General features: G+C 36.3%; 1 pseudogene; it reads left to right on the forward strand.

Annotated features, from left to right (window-relative positions):
* The first annotated feature begins 17,952 nt into the window (after nt 1-17,952).
* On the forward strand, nt 17,953-19,092 carry LOC106753031 (annotated as a pseudogene).
* Nucleotides 19,093-19,120: the final 28 nt, after the last annotated feature.

The following is a 19,120-nucleotide window of genomic DNA, read 5'->3' on the forward strand; positions in this document are numbered from 1 at the left end:
TTCCTAATGCTCCAAAAGATATCTCCAAAATTTTCCCTGCAATAAAAATGCAAATAATTATCTCATAATATTCAAATTAATTAAAAATAGAATTTCCGGTCAAATTAAGCACTATTAGCAAAAACGGGAAAATACTGGACAATTAAGCACACTTCCCTGATTAAATTCGACACAATAAACTAAGTGAAATCAATAAAATATCGACTCATCAACGATGTCGTCTAATTATTTTAGTTCTCAAAGTTGTTTCAACATTAAACGTATTGTGAACCATATTTCAAAGGCAACCTTCATATGAACTGAGGCCTAAATGCAGAACTTTAAAATTGAAGTCAGCAAATTGCAATTTAAAGAACAAATATGTTAAGAAATCTAAGAGAAGGAAAATGCCAAGGAGATAAAAAAAACATGAATCCTAATATGTTCAATACGAAAACAGAAAGCAAGGAATTATGTGAAATGCAAGCTATATTTATATATGAACCGATGACGAACATTAGATGCTCACTTGATTGAACGTCGAATACTTTGGTCAAAATACTTTGGTGAGACAACAACTTTAGGACTCTCATCATCGCTTATCCAACCATTTACATTAGCCTCTCTAACAGTAGCAATGCTATTTGCTTTCTCTATTCTTGAGAGATGAGATGAAGAAGCCACTTTCAGAGACACTATAGGATTCACAGATTTCAGTCAAGGGTCATTGGAAATACACGAGTAGTGCGTCTGCCACCATGTCGTATGAATGTTGAAGCCCTGCCGAGTTCAACGTTCAAACATCAATCATAGTAAACCTTTTTGTATTAAAGTCGAAGCCTGAAAAAATTCGACATTAAAACATCATGTGACATTTCTAACAAAATGACTTCCCGCAACCCAAAAATGTCTACTTTTCTATCACTCGCGAAGAAGCTGACATTTGGAGGGATCGAAGTTAAAAAGTTTGATATGCCCTCTATATTCATATAATTCCTCTTTCAATTTTGCTATGTTAATATAATCGATTCGAAATAATAAAAAATTGATTCCAAGTGTTATAAATTAAGAAATGTAAATGAGTTTTTATTGATTATTTATGGTGACATTAATGACAACATGGCTGGATATTGGTACATGTTTGCTAAAATACTAAAAAGCAAGGAAATAATGCATGAGAGAGATGGTTTTTCTAATAATGTTAATCATAATATTTTTTAAAGCTTAATTATTTATACTAATTACTTATTATAACTATTAAATTTTTGAAAGTAATTTATTTGATTGTGACCAAATAAAAGGTCTAAGTTTTTTTTTGAATTTTTATCGTCGTTGACCTGTTAAAAACTAATCACTAGTTTAAAAGTGCAAATTTCAGTACACTGCAAACTTGAATCAATTAAGGAAGAAGTAAAAAGAAAAGATTTCATGTATGATTTTAAAGAAAAGATAATCATAAGAGCGCCAAATTTTGAAATTGGCGGAAGAAAAAAACGTCCAAGCCCCATCGAATTTGACGTTCTATTAAGCACACAATTAATGTTCCTAACCACTTCAATTCCCTTCATGTCCCAGCCCCGCAACCTTCGACGTTCTATGGGAGGGGTGTTAAGTCCCTGGCAAGTGTACCAGATCGTTATCAAGTAATATAAAATGGGTAAGTCCAAGTATCGTTTCCCAAAGGACTCTTTAGGCCTTAACTTTCGTGTAACCTAATTGCGTAAGACTTGAGAAGAGAATTAAATTTGAATTTTGAATGCAAAAACAAAAGTAAACATGTAAATGCAATGAATCAATTGGCTAAAAGAAAACTATGGATGAATGGAGTTGTTGGAGTTTACAATTTCATCTTATCCACCCTCTTATATCTACTTTTTTTTTATCTAATTTGCTTATTTATCATATTGTCATGCAAACTTTCTTGGTCTACCCTTAACCCAATTCCTTGGCGAAAAGAGCCTATTACTAATTACAGGCATGTTATCCCTAGCCTCCCCTAGTAATTAATAGTGCATGATGAACAGAAGCAAAATACAATTGATCGTCCTACCCCTATCCCTAGGTGGTATTAGCATAATCAAGGAATTTCCCCCAGTTCATGACATTACTGTACGTTCTCGTATCAATAAAGACAAACAATAGTTACCGAATGAGTTAAACAATAAAAGCATTAAGCAAAGGTAAGGAACCCAACAATTGATAAAGATAAGCATATGCAAGCATATAAAGAAGATAAGAATTTTGATATAAGAGAGTTTCAAAAGATTACATTGATCCCCAACAACTTAGTGTTTAGTTCAACATAATCATGGTGAATCTAGATGAAAGACAATGGAAGAATGGAAAAGAAAACCCTAAATTTGGTAGATTGGAGCCTAAGCATCCAAGGAACCTCCTCCAAGGTGTGTAGAATAGCTCTGGACGTTTCTCTCTGCCAAAAGATTACATTCTAAATCGCACTGGGTCTATTTATAGACCAAAAAGATAACAGATTGATTACAGAATCCAAGATAATAAAAACAGATAATCGCTCAGTGGCTAATTAAACTGCTCAGCGGTTTCCCTCTTAGCCATTGGACCGCTCAACGGTCAGTTTTGCCGCTGAGCGGTTTGCCTCTAATCGCCCTGGACGCTCAGCGGTCCATTCTGACGCTCAGCGGTTTACTTGACTCTTCTTTTCATCCTGTTTCTTCATCTATCACGAGTCTAAGTCGACCTTGCTTTACTTCCATCTTCAATTCACCTCAAAACCCTGCAAAACAATGTAAAAACAAGCATAATACCTCTAAAACCAACTTTTGACTCTCACGTGACTCAACTAAGTGTTTTACTTGATTTTAAGTTCATTCTAAGCCACAAAGGGTGTTCTTTTATATCAAATTTATGTATGAAAATAACGGTTTTTACACCATTATCATGGGGTGACAAGAAAAGAGATCCAAAAGTATGGTACTTTCTGATATTGGCGGCTTATTAAGAGGAAACGTCGAATTTACCCATAGTCGACGTTCTATATGCGCTAATGTTTTAAGAGAATCCGTCATATAATTTGGGGTTCGACGGTATATTTAAATATAACGTCAAATTTTTATTGTATGCGACGTGGAATTTATTTATTGAATTAAAAACATAACACAATCTCACTATTTGTTCGCGCTTCCATTTTTGCTTGAAGTTTGTTCTTCACGGAGGACTGCGATAAAGAAAGAAGGTTATTTTTAAGTTGTTTCTGTCTTTGTAATGTCATTTGGTTCACATTTCTAAGGTTGACCAATTGTTTTTTGTTTATCTTTAGGTTTTTTTTTGTACGTGGTCGGCGAACTTCATCATCTTCTTCAGTGACACCATTTCAAGTATGTTTTTTTTGTCTTTAATATCTCTTATCTATGATAGATATTTACTTTTTGCTCTCTACGTCTACGTAAGTTAGTATTAATTTTTTTCCGTAGATTCTTTTCTTTTAGAGTACTAGAGTATGGATCGAAGCTGGATTCATCAGCGTCGTATTAGTGAAGAGTATGACCTAGGGGTTTCTGAGTTCATACTCTATGTTAAAGAACATGCAAAACCAGTGAATGGGGCATATTTTTGCCCTTGTGTTCATTGTCTCAATCAAGTATATGAAGACTTACACAACATCCGTGATCATCTCTTCATCTATGGAATAATGTGAAGTATACAATTTGGACTTGGCATTGGGAAGTATTATATAAGCCATAAACTTTAAGAGGTTCGGGTTATGTCGAAGAATGGACGAGTGATCATTTAGACGAAATGGTACGTGATGTTGGAAAAGAAAATTTTGGAAGAGCTCATTTATACGATAGTCTTAAGAACAATTCAGAGCAAGAGTTGTATCCAGGATGCATCAATTTTACAAGGTTATCAGCTACTTTGCAATTTTTTTGTTTGAAAGCAAGAAACGGATGGACTGATATAAGTTTTACGGAATTGTTGGAGTTACTGAAGGAGATGCTTCCAGACAATAACACGTTACCTATACGTAATTACAACGCGAAGAAAATTCTATGTCCAATGGGTTTGGAATACCAAAAGATACATGCATGTCCAAATGACTATGTATTGTATAGAGATCAGTATGCTTCAATGAAGGTGTGTCCAACGTGTGGTTCGTCACGATTTAAGAAGAAACTTGATGGAAATAACGATGAACAGAATGAAGGTCCACCGGCTAAGGTCGTGTTGTATTTACCTATAGTACCGAGGTCGAAACGATTGTTTTCTGTTAAAGAAGATGCGAAGAATCTTATGTGGCACGTCGATGGAAGAAAATGTGATAATCTTCTTCGACACCCAGTTGATTCCCCATAATGGAAGAACATTGATGCCACATTTCCCGAATTTAGTGCAGAGCCAAGAAACCTAAGACTTGCACTTGCTACCGATGGTATGAATCCTTATGGCAACTTAAGTAGTAAACATAGTTCATGGTCAGTTATTTTGGTGATATACAATCTATATCCTATGTTGTGCATGAAGAGAAAATACATGATGTTGTCGATGATGATATCTGGTCCTAGACAACCTAGAAATGACATTGATGTTTATCTAAAACCCTTAATTGACGATTTAAAAATGTTGTTTGAAGAGGCCATCGAGGTCTTCGATTCATATTCAGAAGAAAACTTTCGTTTGCGTGCAATGTTGTTTTGCACCATAAATGATTTCTAAGGCTATGGGAACTTGGGTGGTTACACTGTTAAAGGTCATTTTACATGTCTGATTTGTGAAGAAAATACTAGTTATCTTCAACTGAATCATGGGCATAAAACTGTGTACACAAGACACCGAAGATTCCTTCCTCGAAATCACCCTTACCGTAGATTGAAAAAAGCGTTTAATGGAAGTCTTGAAGATGATGTAGTGTGCAGACCACGTAATGGGGGAGAAGTATACAACCAGGTGACGAACATTGACGTTGTCAATGTTTACGTGGTTTGAAGGTTCCACAAGGTTATTCGTCGAATATTAGTAGCCTTGTTTCTCTGAAGGATTTAAAGTCAGTTAGTTTAAAGTCTCACGATTGTCATGTCTTAATGCAACAACTTTTACCAGTAGCTATTTGAGCCATATTACCTGTCTCTATTAGACGTATTCTCACATGTTTGAGTTTGTTTTTCAATGCCATTTGCAAGAAAGTTGTTGATCCTCGATAGTTAGACGATTTGCAAAATGAGGCGATCAAAATTTTGTGCCAATTGGAAATGTATTTCCCACCCTCATTTTTTGATATTATGGTTCATTTGATTGTCCATCTAGTGAGAGAAATTCGAATATGTGGGCCGGTTTTCTTGAGGTGGATGTACCCGGTTGAAAGATACATGAAGATCTTAAAGGGATATGTTAAGAAACAATTGAGACCAGAGGCTTCGATTATAGAGAGCTACATCAGAGAGGAAGCCATTGAATTCTGCTCAAGTTATATGCCAAGTTGTGAACCAATAGGACTTCCAAAGAAAAAAGTACATGAACACAGACATGAAGGAAAGGGAGTTTGAGGAGTAAGGATTGAAAGTGTTAGTGGAAAAGAAGTTAATCAAGCTCATTTGTACATTTTAAACAACATAGAGGATGTTATTCCTTACATTTCACAGCACATTGATGAAATTAAGTCAGCACATCCACATATGAGTGAAAAGTGGACACTTAATAAACATAACAAATCCTTTTTAGCTTGGTTTAAGAAAAAGATTTATGCCACTCCGAATGTTTCTAAAAATCTATTGAGACTAGCTCGTGGACCTAACACTGATGTGATCACTTTCAGCGGCTATTACATAAACAATTACTTGTTCTATTCAAAGGAGGAAGACGATAAAATTAGAGTTCAAAATAGTGGAGTTACCCTACAAGCTGAGGCTGTAGACTTTTCCAGTTCCAAGGATAAGAATCCAATTACAGCATCAATAAATTATTTTGGAATAAAACAAGAAATTTGGGAAATTGATTATGTCACTTTTAGAGTTCAAGTTTTCAAGTGTAAATGGGTTGATAGTAAATCTGGTGTCGTGACAGAAGACCTCGGATTCACTTTGGTGGATCTTAACAAAATGAGTTACACGGATGAACCATTTATTATGGCTAGTCAAGCAAGACAAATATTCCATGCCACTGACCCAATGCACACAACTGATGATGAAGACTCTCTAGATATACTTGAGACAAGCTCCTTCTCATCGAGAACCATTGAAAATAAGGTTGATGATGTACCCGATGAAATACATGCAACTCAATGTGATCACAACGAAGGCATGTGGGAGAATGTTAAACTGCCTTTTAGTCGCCAAAGCAGAACAAAGAACTGGTCCCCACTAATGTAGTATAGGGCAACCAGAATATCAATCCTAGATATACTTGCTAATTAAGGTTAAAGTGCAGGGTTAAGATCTTGTCTTTATTTACTAATTATCTATTATTAAACTACTAAGCAGGTAGATACATTTAAAATGAATAAAACCAAAGATAATAGGCACAACCAAAGAACAGAGACAAATGTGCAATAGATTGAATGAAAGAGTCTCAATTGCTCTTCAGAAAGACATTCCGAGAAAGTTAAGCCCTCTTTAGGGTCTTTTTAGTTCATATTTCAGAACTTGAAATGACAATTCTCACTCAATTACTCAACCAGTTCACACTTTCACAAAAACAGGGAATGCAAGACTAAAAAAGAACTTAGTTTGATAAGTATGAAGCATAACATCTCTCAAGAAGACCTCCTAAAAATTTAGGCCCAATCCAGGGTCCTATTACATCCAACGAGATGTAAAATTGTGGTTGTTTTCCTTCAAAATTATCATACACAGCTCAATACCAGCACACAATCACACATACTAGAAACAGAAAAAAATAAGAACATAAATCTGATGAATCTTTTTTTGCATTGAACTCAACTATGTCTCGAGAAAACATCTCGATAAAGAATGCTCATTGTGGAGTCATTTGGTTCCAGAGGAATCATAAAATTGTAGAGAATCAGAATCCAATTCATTTTCTAAACAATAGCATTACAAACATCAACATCACAAAACAATCTCAACGCAAACAGGAATAGAAAAAGAAGCACGAAATTGAACTTTATTGATATTAAAAAGGAAAATTACAAACACTATACCAGAAATCACCGAATGAGAAGCTCACAGATTTTCACGGTTCCATGAATCTCATCAGCGAAATCTAGAATCACGAACACAGTCACTAATCTAAGAAAAACTACAAACCCTAAACTAGAGAACAGAGAACTGTAACGTGAAAAGTGTCTCGGTCTATCTAAACTATGTACATTGCAGAACCCCTTTTATATAGGGTCTGAAAAAGAAAGAGAAAAAAAAATGAAATAGCAAAAAGGGGAAAGAAAGCTTGCTTTACACGCTTTTAATCTTTGCTCTCCACATGGCAGTCAGCTCCGGTCAGCTTTTCTTCTCCACCGGTCATCTCCTGACATGGTTGCGTGCTTATTCCTCGGTCCAGGGTCATCTTCTTCGGTCAGCTGATGTGAGTCGCTCGTCTTCTTCACTCTCTCGCACAAACCCTAGGTTGAAGGGTATTTTCTTTCCTCACTTGTGAATATCTTGAGCCCCTTTGCAAATGAAGATGAGGTACAAAGACCCCTACGCAACAACAATACTAAAACATTGCGTATCAATAATTGGAGCCCAATCGCAGTGCAGCCCAATTTCTTTTCACTTAATCCTAATGGTGGCAACAACTTCAACACGTGGCAGCAACATCATTTCAGTCTTCCAACGCAAATGTGCCAAAGAATAGTTTAAAACGAGCGTTTCACTTATGCCTCATTGCAACAACCCAATATGAAATGTTAATTCCAAGTGTGGTAGCAATTGCCCATTCGTCCAGACAGTATTACAAATTCCAACAGCAACATTTATCAATGGCCCAATTTCAAGTGTGGCCAAACTCTGCGGCCCAATTGCTTCAATTACTTCCAGAAACCAGCCAATTAATCATCAAGTGCAGCCCAAAGCTTTTTCCAATAAACCAAATCTGCATCAAAGAAAGAAAATCAATCTAAACTTTAAGATAAAAAAGAATTTAATCAATTAGAAAGAAAGGTTTTTATCAAAGATTTTCTAAAAAATATAATTTTTCTAATTATTAACAAAAACTAAAAATTACACCTAAAAAGCTATTTTTAACTAAAATTTTACAAAACCTAAGAATTTAAAGAAAAACCTAAATATATCCTAATTCTAAACAATTAAAAAGAAAAGAACCCTAAGAAAATATTTTTAACCTAGAAAAACATGCAAATATAGAGTGTTATCAGAGAAATAGGTAAGTATTACATTCATTCTTTTTAATTCATTATGATATTAATATATTAACTCATGTTTCTAATGTTTCAAATGTTTCAAATTTGTTTAGAGTTCTAACTAGGACCAGAGGACAATGAATTGAGATTATATATCCTAAGGTTGGAATTCGTTGATCTTTAACCTTTAATTTTCGTAGTCAATTTTAAACCATTACATTTGACTAAGTTCTTTCACATGTTTAGTGTAATAAGCAGAATGATTCCTGGGCATGTGGCTACTACATCATGTCATGGATGAAGACAATCATCCGTGCAGGAATCAAAGGAGATTGGACTGAGGTAGAAATTTACATTTGAAAATCTTAAAAATATCAATAAATTTTTGACATTAAAATGAATGTAATTGTAAACTTTCCTTCCTTGATTTTGCAGCAATTCAACACTGTTGGAAAACAGGTAGGCTTCTTTAAACACCAAGAGGGGGGTGAATTGGTGATGTTTCAAAAATATGTTCTTTTCGCAATCTTGCAAACAAAGTATAAAGTTTTTTAAAGTTTCTTGGAATGCAAGCAATCAAAAAATGTATGCAGCGGAAAAAACATAGTTGACTGCAAAACAAATAAAGTCGACTCGAATTAAAGAGTGTAGGGATAGAGAAAAGCAAACATTGATTTTTATACTGGTTCCACCAACAATGCCTACATCCAGTGTCCTTCAAACCCAGGAAGCAAATGCACTATAATGGTTGTGGTTTTTACAACAAGGAATTTATAGAAGCTCTCACGCAAAAATATAAATCTCCTGTCTAACCCAAAACCAAAATAAAGCTGCACAACAAAACCAGAATTGCAACAAGAATCCCCTCTTCTACAATCTGAACCACGTCGAACAATCCTCAACGTGAAATCCCTGTATTACAACAGGTCCAATTCCAGCAGTCTTCACAGGATGCCAAGCCTTCATAGAATGTAGCAGTCTTCACAAGATGCCAAGCTTTCCAGTCGATCAAACAGAAGCACATTTCTTGTGCAGGTAATGATCAATAAGTGTAAGCGCACAATGTCTCCTCAATGAATCTCGTTCAAGAAAGATAACCACCGTCTTCTTGGAGAATTCTTGGAGCTAAGAGCAATCTGAAACAGAAATGAAATTGTCAGTTCATCAAAAGTCTCTGAACAAACCCGTGTTTAGTCAATTTATAGATTTTTGTTAATCAGTCAGATGCTCAGTCGAATGTGCTACAAATTCAGTCGACTATATTATAACAGTTATAACATATCAGTCAACTTAGTAGCCTTTGGTCAAAAAATAACAAAACACATTCAATAGAGTTGACTAAGTCATTAATGCTCAACTAACTGTTAAAAATATAGCCGTTGGAGCGCACAAACAAAACAGAATTCCAAATCAACCAACAGATACAGTCGAATATGTAAACTACATAGTCGAATTCAACAATGTAAAACATTTGAAATTCTTTCCTTCTCAAAGCATCACTTAGCACTGATTCTCAAAATCTATAAAAAGATTTTAGCAAAGTCGAATCCATTAGTAAGGTAGTCGACTGTACTATAACATTGTTACACAGTTATAAGTTCATGAAAGTGCTTGTGATTTTTCACTTTAAAAATTGCACGGTAAAATATATAACAAAGTATTTCTCATTGCACATAATCATGTAAGCATGTTCCACAAATATATGCAAAGCTAAACATATCAAGTTTACCCTAAACTAGTGCCCTTCCACTACTATTGAACATCTAGCACACACTGTAGATGTCTTAACCAATCCCAAAGTGGGAATAGATACAGTCAGGTCATATTGTAGCTCTCTCAATGATAACCCCAACTCCTCTACACAAGATTCTGACACAGACGAGTGTGTCGCTCCAGAATCAAACAACACACCACATCTCCTACCATGCAACAAACAATTCCCGGTGATAAGGTTACCTGAACTGCTTGCCTTTGACCTAGATAAGGCATACACACGCCCTGCCGCCAACGGTCTGACACCGCTCCTCTATACAGATCTACCTGCCTGATGTGACTGTGGGTCTGTCCTCCTAACTATAGGACAATCACTTGCATAATGACCTTCATCTATGAAAATATTGCATCTTCTGTACCAAGACATTTGAGGGCAAACCGACTGAAGATGTGGCCCTCCACAAGAATAACATTGCACACTACCCGAGTGGCTAGACTGCCTAGATGACACTAAAGACTGAGAGGAATAACTCCTAGACCCAAAAGAAATATGCCTAGATCAAGGAGTCCTCCTGGAACTGAAGCTACCTTGGGACCCAGATGGCCCCCCAATCCTCAATGGTTGACTTCGCTGACTCTTCACTTCCTTCTTCGTCTTCTCTAAAACTCTTGACCTCTCCACCAATGCAGGAAATTCCTTAATGCATAACCATGTGACTAGCAGCTTGATGTCACCTCTCAGACCATTTTCAAATTTCCTACACTTTTATTCCTCATCGATACTTAGGGTGTGAAATCTGATCAAAGGCTTGAACCCGTCAGCATACTCAGATACTAGCATACTACACTGTACCAACTAAAGGACCTCAATCTCCTTAGAAAATTTGACACTGTCAAGGAAGTACTCAGTATAGAATTTCTTCTTGAATAACTCCCACGAGATAGGAGTACCACTGCTCTCAGAAAGCATCCTCATGCTACTACACCAATGGCTAGCCTCACCAGATAATAAATACTCTGTGAAGGCTAACCTATTCTCATTTGAACACCGCTTTGCATTAAATATTCTCTCCATATCTCGAAACCATTAGTCTGCCTCATCTAGACTGACCTTGCCACTAAACTTGGTTGAACGATGCTGCAAGAAACTCTCAAGACTCCACTCTTGAGGTTGAGCTGAAGTAGATGATGAAGGTCCAACTGTGGCCCGACCACTACTTAAAAGATCCACATACTACCTTTGAATGGCCTCTATTGACACCCTGGCAGCCTCCAATTGCTGCAAAGCCACAATATTCTGCTGAACAGAGGCCGCCTTCTGTTGTTGCATCACCATGATTACGAACTCCATCATCCGCTCAAGTCTGGTGCATCCAGATTACTGGGTGGGGGAGGGGGACAGTGGATGATGTTGATAATATGAGATGAATATGTTGTTAGGGTTTAGATTACACCTAATCACTCTCATGCATAAACGAATTCACCTTCTTCATTAATGTTAATGTCACTTTCTAATTTACTTTAACCTCGATGTCTCGGTGAAGAAAGCCTACTCTTAATTACTAGTTCACAATGTATTGTATCCCTAGAACCTAATTATGCATTACATTCGCATAGAAGCTTAAAGGCAACCAACCCTCTTCTCCCTATGTCTAGGTAATATTGCTTTTGGGAGAATTTCCTAAGTTCTAGATTTTCCCGTATGTGTCCATATCGACAAAATCAATAATCATGCAATTGAATGAGTTAAATAAAGAATGCATAGAGCGTAGAGGAAAAACCCTAACAATTAATGAAGTAAAGAATTTATAATATAAATCAATTCAAATACAAGAGAGTTTAGAGGTTACATCTTCCCCAATAACAAATGAGATTAGTTCCCCACCGCCATGGAGAAACTAGGTGCACAATGGAATGGAAGAGATAGAAAAACCCTAGAAAGAGAAGAGGAGAGCTCCCGCATCCCCAAATCTGCCCCCAAAGGGGTGAAAAACATGTTTCTATGCTCAAGCCATCAAAAGATACAAACCCTAAGACATTCAGGTCTTTAAATAGGGCAGAAAAATAACATAAAATGAGTCCAAGCCTAAAACAAATCATAAAAATAACAAAAAACAGGTCCAAGCCCACGGTGTCAACGATAGGTGCGACACTCAACTGATGCTCAGCGATGGTGCTTAAGCGCGATATAGAAAAAAAATTGGCACTCAACACCCTTTTTTTGTGCTCAACGCTATCTACGATGCTAAACTGCACTCTGGTTGAATTTTCTGCATTCTGGTTAACTTTTCTGCACTTTGGTTGAATTTTCTGCATTCTGGTTGACTTTTCTACACTCCAACCTTTTAATACCTTGACTTTTCTTTCAATTCATTCCAATAGCCTACAAAATCAAAGGAATTTAGTGATAAAATCATCAAGTATAACCTCAACTCTCTTATTCACAAAAGTAAAGCAAAAACATGAGTTAAAGCAAGTTTCTAAGTCAAAAAGGGTGCATTTAATATCAAAATTACATCACAGATAACGGTATTTTCAACCATTAGCATAACCTCAAACTTCAAACTTTGCTTGCCCTCAAGCAAAACTATAACTTGGCTTACATAGAATAAATATACTACAACGGTCTAACACATTAAAAAGCCTTTTTCTCTAAGACAAGTAAATCACTCATGTATGCTCATCATAGAAAGATCAGTCAAGAAATAATGATGTCTTATCCAATTAAGCTTCAATTATGGTTCTCACATAACAATTAATACACAATAGATGCAAAAAGATGAGTGATCAATAGCTAGACAAAAATGATTCTCTTTAATGCATGGAACCATTCCTCACCAAAGACAGTGTTTCACTCAAGCACTCAAAAGTGTTTCACTCAAACTCAAAGGTGTATAGTGAAGTATCAGTGTCTCTTTCACTCTACTATCACAATGTCACATAAATCAACTTTGCCATTCATTTAAACACGTCAAAACACATTCACAAGCAAGTTATCAACATAAGGACTTTCCATGGCTTGTAACGTGGCTAGGCTAAGAAGAAAACTTGTTTTTCTCGATCACAAAATCCTTGAGTTAAGAGAGTTATTCACAAATTTCTCATTAAAGCACAATCTCTCTTTAAACAAACCAATCTCATTTTTCCCAACTTTCCCCTTTTTGGCATTGAGCTTTTCTTTCCTTTCATTTTATTTTATTTTCTTTTTCCTTTTCATACTTGCTCAACACTTAGCTCAATGCATATTCTCTTTCTTTCTTTTTTCAAATTTCCTAACAACCCCAAACTTGAACCTTTATCAATATCATACAAATATTCTCAACTTAACTCAAGGTAAACATTTCAAAAGGGAATTTTTTCACAAATTTAGGCTTAAGGTTCAAAGGATAGAACAAACATTGTTCTTTTGTTGGGTTTGAAAATTGCATTGGCTTATATGGGAGAAGAACAAATGGCTTGATCATATGACACATGCAAGCAAATAGGTCAATATAAAAACTTAGGCAAAATCAACTATGATTCCAAAGCAATAGCATTCAACAATAAAACTCTGGAGTCCAATCCTCTCACAGGTTAACTCAAGTTCCATAATTTAATATACATCCTGCCAAGCATATCATTTACAATTGAAACCATGCATCTGTTTTAAGAAATTATGAGCAACCACTATCTGTGCTTAATAGCTAATTCAAACATTAACTCAACCATGCATTTCAAGCAGTAGAGCAACACAAGACAATATTACTCATCACAAAATAGTTCATCACATAATATCAACCATTATAGAGCTATTCTTTCAACCAAGTACATAGCTTATTAAAAACAAAATTCAAACAAGCATAAAAATAAAACAAATCCTGATATTATAGCATCCGTCAGTAGATGTTATCTCTCATCGTCAACCTCTTCTATAATAGTATCCATCAGTAGATACTGTCATCTGAATCTTCATCATCACAGCATCCAGCAATAGATGCTTTACCCTAGTAGCATTCATCAGTAAATGTTGTCAGTAACATTCATCAGTAGATGTCTAATTACATAACATCCATCAGTAGATACTAATCTTTCTTATCTTCATTGGCATCCATCAGTAGACACCAATCTTTTTCATCTTCCTCGGCATCCATCAGTAAATGCCTACTCACATAACATAGCATCCATCAGCAGATGTTATCATTCATCATCCTCATCATAGCAGCATCCATCAATAGATGTTGTCATCTGAGTCCTCCTAACATCCCTCAATTGATGTTGTACAACATCCATCAGTAGATGTTGTCATTACTATAAAACAAAAATCAAATCCAAACCACACAAATAATTAATTAAAACGAAAAAGTCAAAAACTAGGTTGCCTCCCAGCAAGCCCTTCTTTAACGTCACTAGCTTGACCTAATTAAGCCCAATCCAAATTTTTGATGTTGGCGTTCTTCCTTCCTTTGTGACACCAACAAAATCTCGGCAATTTTCTTTGTCACTAACTTCACTCTTCTAGAATAAGGAGCCTCAATCTCAAGAACTTCGTTTGCTTTGATAATCATGCAACCCATAACCTATTCTTTAATTTCACTAGTGTGCTAGGTTTAGGTTCATCACTTTTCACATCAGGGTGTTGGTGAACCAATTCTCCTTTCTTATCTGCCTTCTTCATTATCTATCTTCTTTATCTACTACAGGCAGTCTTCTCTACTTCCAAAACTAAAAAGAGAGGTCCTGATGATCTTGTGCTCCTAGTACGAATTTTATCTTGCATACACTAAAGAACACTACACTAGAGCACACAATTAGCCCAAAAAATAAAAATAGTTAAAGATATATTTTTTTCTTCTTTTTTTTAAAAAGATAAAGTCTAATCAGTTAAGAATCACACAAATAGAATAGTTATACCACGAGTCCCCAACAACGATGCCAAAAACTTTTTAAGACTCCAGAAGTGTATCGAATCGTATCAAGTAATATAAATGGTTAGACCAAGTATCGTTTTCCCACGAGACACACGACACTAAACAATTGTGCTTTCGCTTAACCAATTAAGACTATAAGAACAATGTTTTGGGGTTTCTAAATGCAAAACGATAAAAGTAAATATGCATGCAATTTGACCAATTGAGGATAAACACAAAACTGAGTGGATGATGTTCATAATATGTGATAAATATGTTGTTAGGGTTTAGATTACACCTAATCACTCTCATGCATAAACGAATTCATCTTCTTCATTAATGTTAATGCCACTTTCTAATTTACTTTAACCCCAATGTCTCAGTGAAGAAAGCCTACTCTTAATTACTAGTTCATAATGTCTTATATCCGTAGCAACTAATTATGAATTACATTCGCATAGAAGCTTAAAGGAAACCAACCCTCTTATCCCTATGTCTAAGTAATATTGCTTTTGGGAGAATTTCCCAAGTTCTAGATTTCCCCGTATGTGTCCATATCGACAAAATCAATAATCATGCAATTGAATGAGTTAAACAAAGCATGCATAGAGCGTAGAGGAAAAATCCTAACAATTAATGAAGTAAAGCATTTATAATATAAATCAATTCAAATACAAGAGAGTTTAGAGGTTACATCTTCCCCAATAACAAATGAGATTAGTTCTCCACCGCCATGGAGAAACTAGGTGTACAATGGAATGGAAGAGATAGAAAAACCCTAGAAAGAGAAGAGGAGAGCTCCCACATCCCCAAATCTGCCCCCAAAGGGGTGAAAAACGTGTGTCTGTGCTCAAGCCATCAAAAGATACAAACCCTAAGATGTTCAGGTCTTTAAATAGGGCGGAAAAATAACATAAAATGAGTCCAAGCCCAAAATAGATCATAGAAATAAGACAAAACAGGTCCAAGCCCACGCCATCGGTGCTCAGCGCTAAAAATGGCGCTCAGCGATAGGTGCGGCACTCAAATGATGCTCAACGGTGGCGCTCAGGCATGATACAGAAAAAAAACTGGCGCTCAGCACCCCTTTGTTGCGCTCAGTGCTATCTGCGGTGCTAAACTGCACTGTGGTTGAGTTTTTGCATTTTGGTTGACTTTTCTGCACTCTGGTTGACTTTTCTACATTCTGGTTGACTTTTGTGCACTCCAACCATTTGATACTTTGACTCTTCTTTCAATTTATTCCAATAGCCTACAAAATCAAGGGAATTTAGTGATAAAATCATCAAATATAACCTCAACTCTCTTATTCACAAAACTAAAGCAAAAACATGAGTTAAAGCAAGTTTCTAAGTCAAAAAGGGTGCATTTAATATAATAATTACATCACAGATAATAGTATTTTCAACCGTTATCAGTTAAACAGAGAGAAAAGCCACCAGTCCAACTCAAAGAAACAAGGATAACTACTAGACATAACAAAGAGTACACAAGCACAAGCAAAGCACACTCACAACCTACATGATTCCTAAGGAAAGAACTGCTCTTATACCATTAATGTAACATCTCAAAATATAGCTATAAACCATATCATAGTTGTCACAGAAATAATAAGATAGAACAATTATAGACTAAGGTATAAAGTATAAACTTTATAGTTATCCAAAAATAACCATAGAATTTAAAACTTTACATACAACCTAACTACTACAAAACCATATACAGAGTTAATATAAAACTAACTACTAATCAACGTCTCCTTCTTCCAAGGTCTGCTCCAGAAACACCTCATATCCCTCTACTCACACCCACAGGATAATCATTGCAAAGGAAAGAACACAAATACATACAAAACACAAGCGCAAACAACAGGGTAAGCTAGTTTAAATAAAAGATCAATCAACATACTCATCAAGCACATTACATACAATCATACAAATCAATTAAACCATTAAAACACTTTATACATGACACGACACTGACTTTGATTGTCTGGACTTAGAATGATTGTCGAGCTATTGCGGGTTGTGCACTTGTGGTGACTTCTACTGCTTTGCAAAGCCATTACCATTGGGTTTCACCCTACCACACTCATGAGGTTAGTCTAAACTGGGCCATGGAGCATACTGGAATCCTCTAAGACTAAGACCTCCTACTACTCCTCGCGACATGGATTAATCCTCTCTATGTGAGAATGAAAGACCATTGGAGTTTCAGGATAACCCCCAAGACTAAGCTCCTACATTCATTCTAAATACACTTCAATCTCACCAAGAGAATTTACTTTGGAACATACTTTCACCACTTTGAAACCATATTTGTACTTTGAAACACAACTCATGACATGATGAATCACATACCATAATACATATTCATACATCCTTCACAATGAATCCTAAAACTTCATTTAAATGAAATTAGAACAAGGACATAAAGAGACAACTAAAACCTAGACCAGTCGCATAACGGACACCCTCGTTGAGCGACTGATAGAGGAGAGCCTCGAAGGAGGTTGGCCGAGAGGCGATACGGACCTCCTCGAAGCTTCTCCGACGAGAAGACGCAGCGGAATGATGAAGGAGCTCTAAATCGCGAGCTATACAGAGACGAACACAAGAAACCCTAGATCTAGGTCTAGACGGTAGGAAAACCCTAGATCGGTGAGGATTCACTAAACCGACCGACTAATCGGTGGAAATGCTATTTTGATCGGAGGAAAAGGACTAGTTAGGTGCAAAAGTGGTTTCAATCGGTTAGATCACTACAAGAAAAATGAGATTTATCTACCGATATTTATATACGGATTTTGATCCGTAGATAACACACGTATTACATACAGATTTTATATACGGATTTTTAAAAAAGAATTATATACAGATTTTACATACGGATTTTATATACGGATATTTCCGTATATAAAATCCGTATATAATCTAGAAAAATATTATTTACTAATATTATATACGGATTTTCAAAATTAATTATTAAAAATTATTAAAAAATAAAAATAAAAACTCACATTTTATTAGTTATTAAAATAGAAACTAAAAATTTTCTATCACGCCTTAAACTGTATCACTCATTCACATATTCAAAATCGGTCTCTCTCACTCAAACCATCGTAACCCTAGCCTTCATCTCTTCTTCGCGTTGGCCTATCCCAGAACCCTAGTCTTGACGATTTTGTTCCTTCTCCCTCAAAATCAATCCCTTTCACTCAAACCCTCAGAACCCTAGCCTCCACTGTGCATGTCTTCTTTTAGGAAATCAATTCTTTCGATTCTTTGCGCTTAGGAGCTCGGAGAGTGTTGAATTTGTCGAAGATGTCGCGGTTTCCGTTCTTCAACCGGTCGAACACGATTCATTCTAAGCACTCGCAGAAACCTTACCTTCCTCAAAACCAGTAGAGTGTGGACCGGTCCGGTTCGTTGAATCGGTTCTACAGATCCACCGAGTCGGCAAAAACCTCAATCCGCGGGAAATGGTGTGGAAGCTTTGTACCTTGTTCGAATCCTCCTCGAAGAAGGCTCCAGAATCGGAGTCCCAAACGGAATCAAAAGCGCGTTGGGACTCGAGCACGACGATGTCGACGCCGTTTCGGTTGTCCGAGACAAAGGAGCGAATCGTGGTGTATTTAACGAGCCTGCACGGGGTTCGGTGAACGTTCGAGGACTGCAACGCGGTGCACATGATCCTGAAGGGGTTTAAAGTTTGGGTGGACGAGAGGGACGTGTCGATGGACCTAACTTACAGGGAGGAGCTACAGCGCACGCTAGGCGAGAGCCATGTGGTGCTGCCTCAGGTTTTCGTGCAAGGAAAGTACGTGGGTGGCGCTAAGGTGATCAAGCACTTGTTCAAGATTGGGGAACTGGCGAAGATCATTCTGGAAAGCTTCCCCAATCTGAAACCCGACTTCGTATGTAAGCATTGTGGGGATGCGAGGTTTGTGCCATGCGAAAATTGCTGTTCTTGATCATGGCTTTTTCAATTCCTCCTTGAACATGCTTTTGTTTTGTTCAAATATTTAGTCTTTTTCTTTTTCTTTAATTAAAATAGGAATGCGGATTGTATATATTGGATGTCATTCATTCCTTTGAAGGACTCTGGGATTAAGATTATCTGAAGTTATGAAAAGAAATGCATTGATAAGTTCTTTTAATTTGTTTGATTGAATGTTGAGTTTTCTTTTCAAGTTAAAATTAATGGTCTTTAATGGTTTCTGGACTTAGACTACACATGTTTGGAAAATGCT

This window comes from Vigna radiata, unplaced genomic scaffold, assembly GCF_000741045.1.
Source record: "Vigna radiata var. radiata cultivar VC1973A unplaced genomic scaffold, Vradiata_ver6 scaffold_95, whole genome shotgun sequence".
NCBI lineage: Eukaryota > Viridiplantae > Streptophyta > Magnoliopsida > Fabales > Fabaceae > Vigna > Vigna radiata.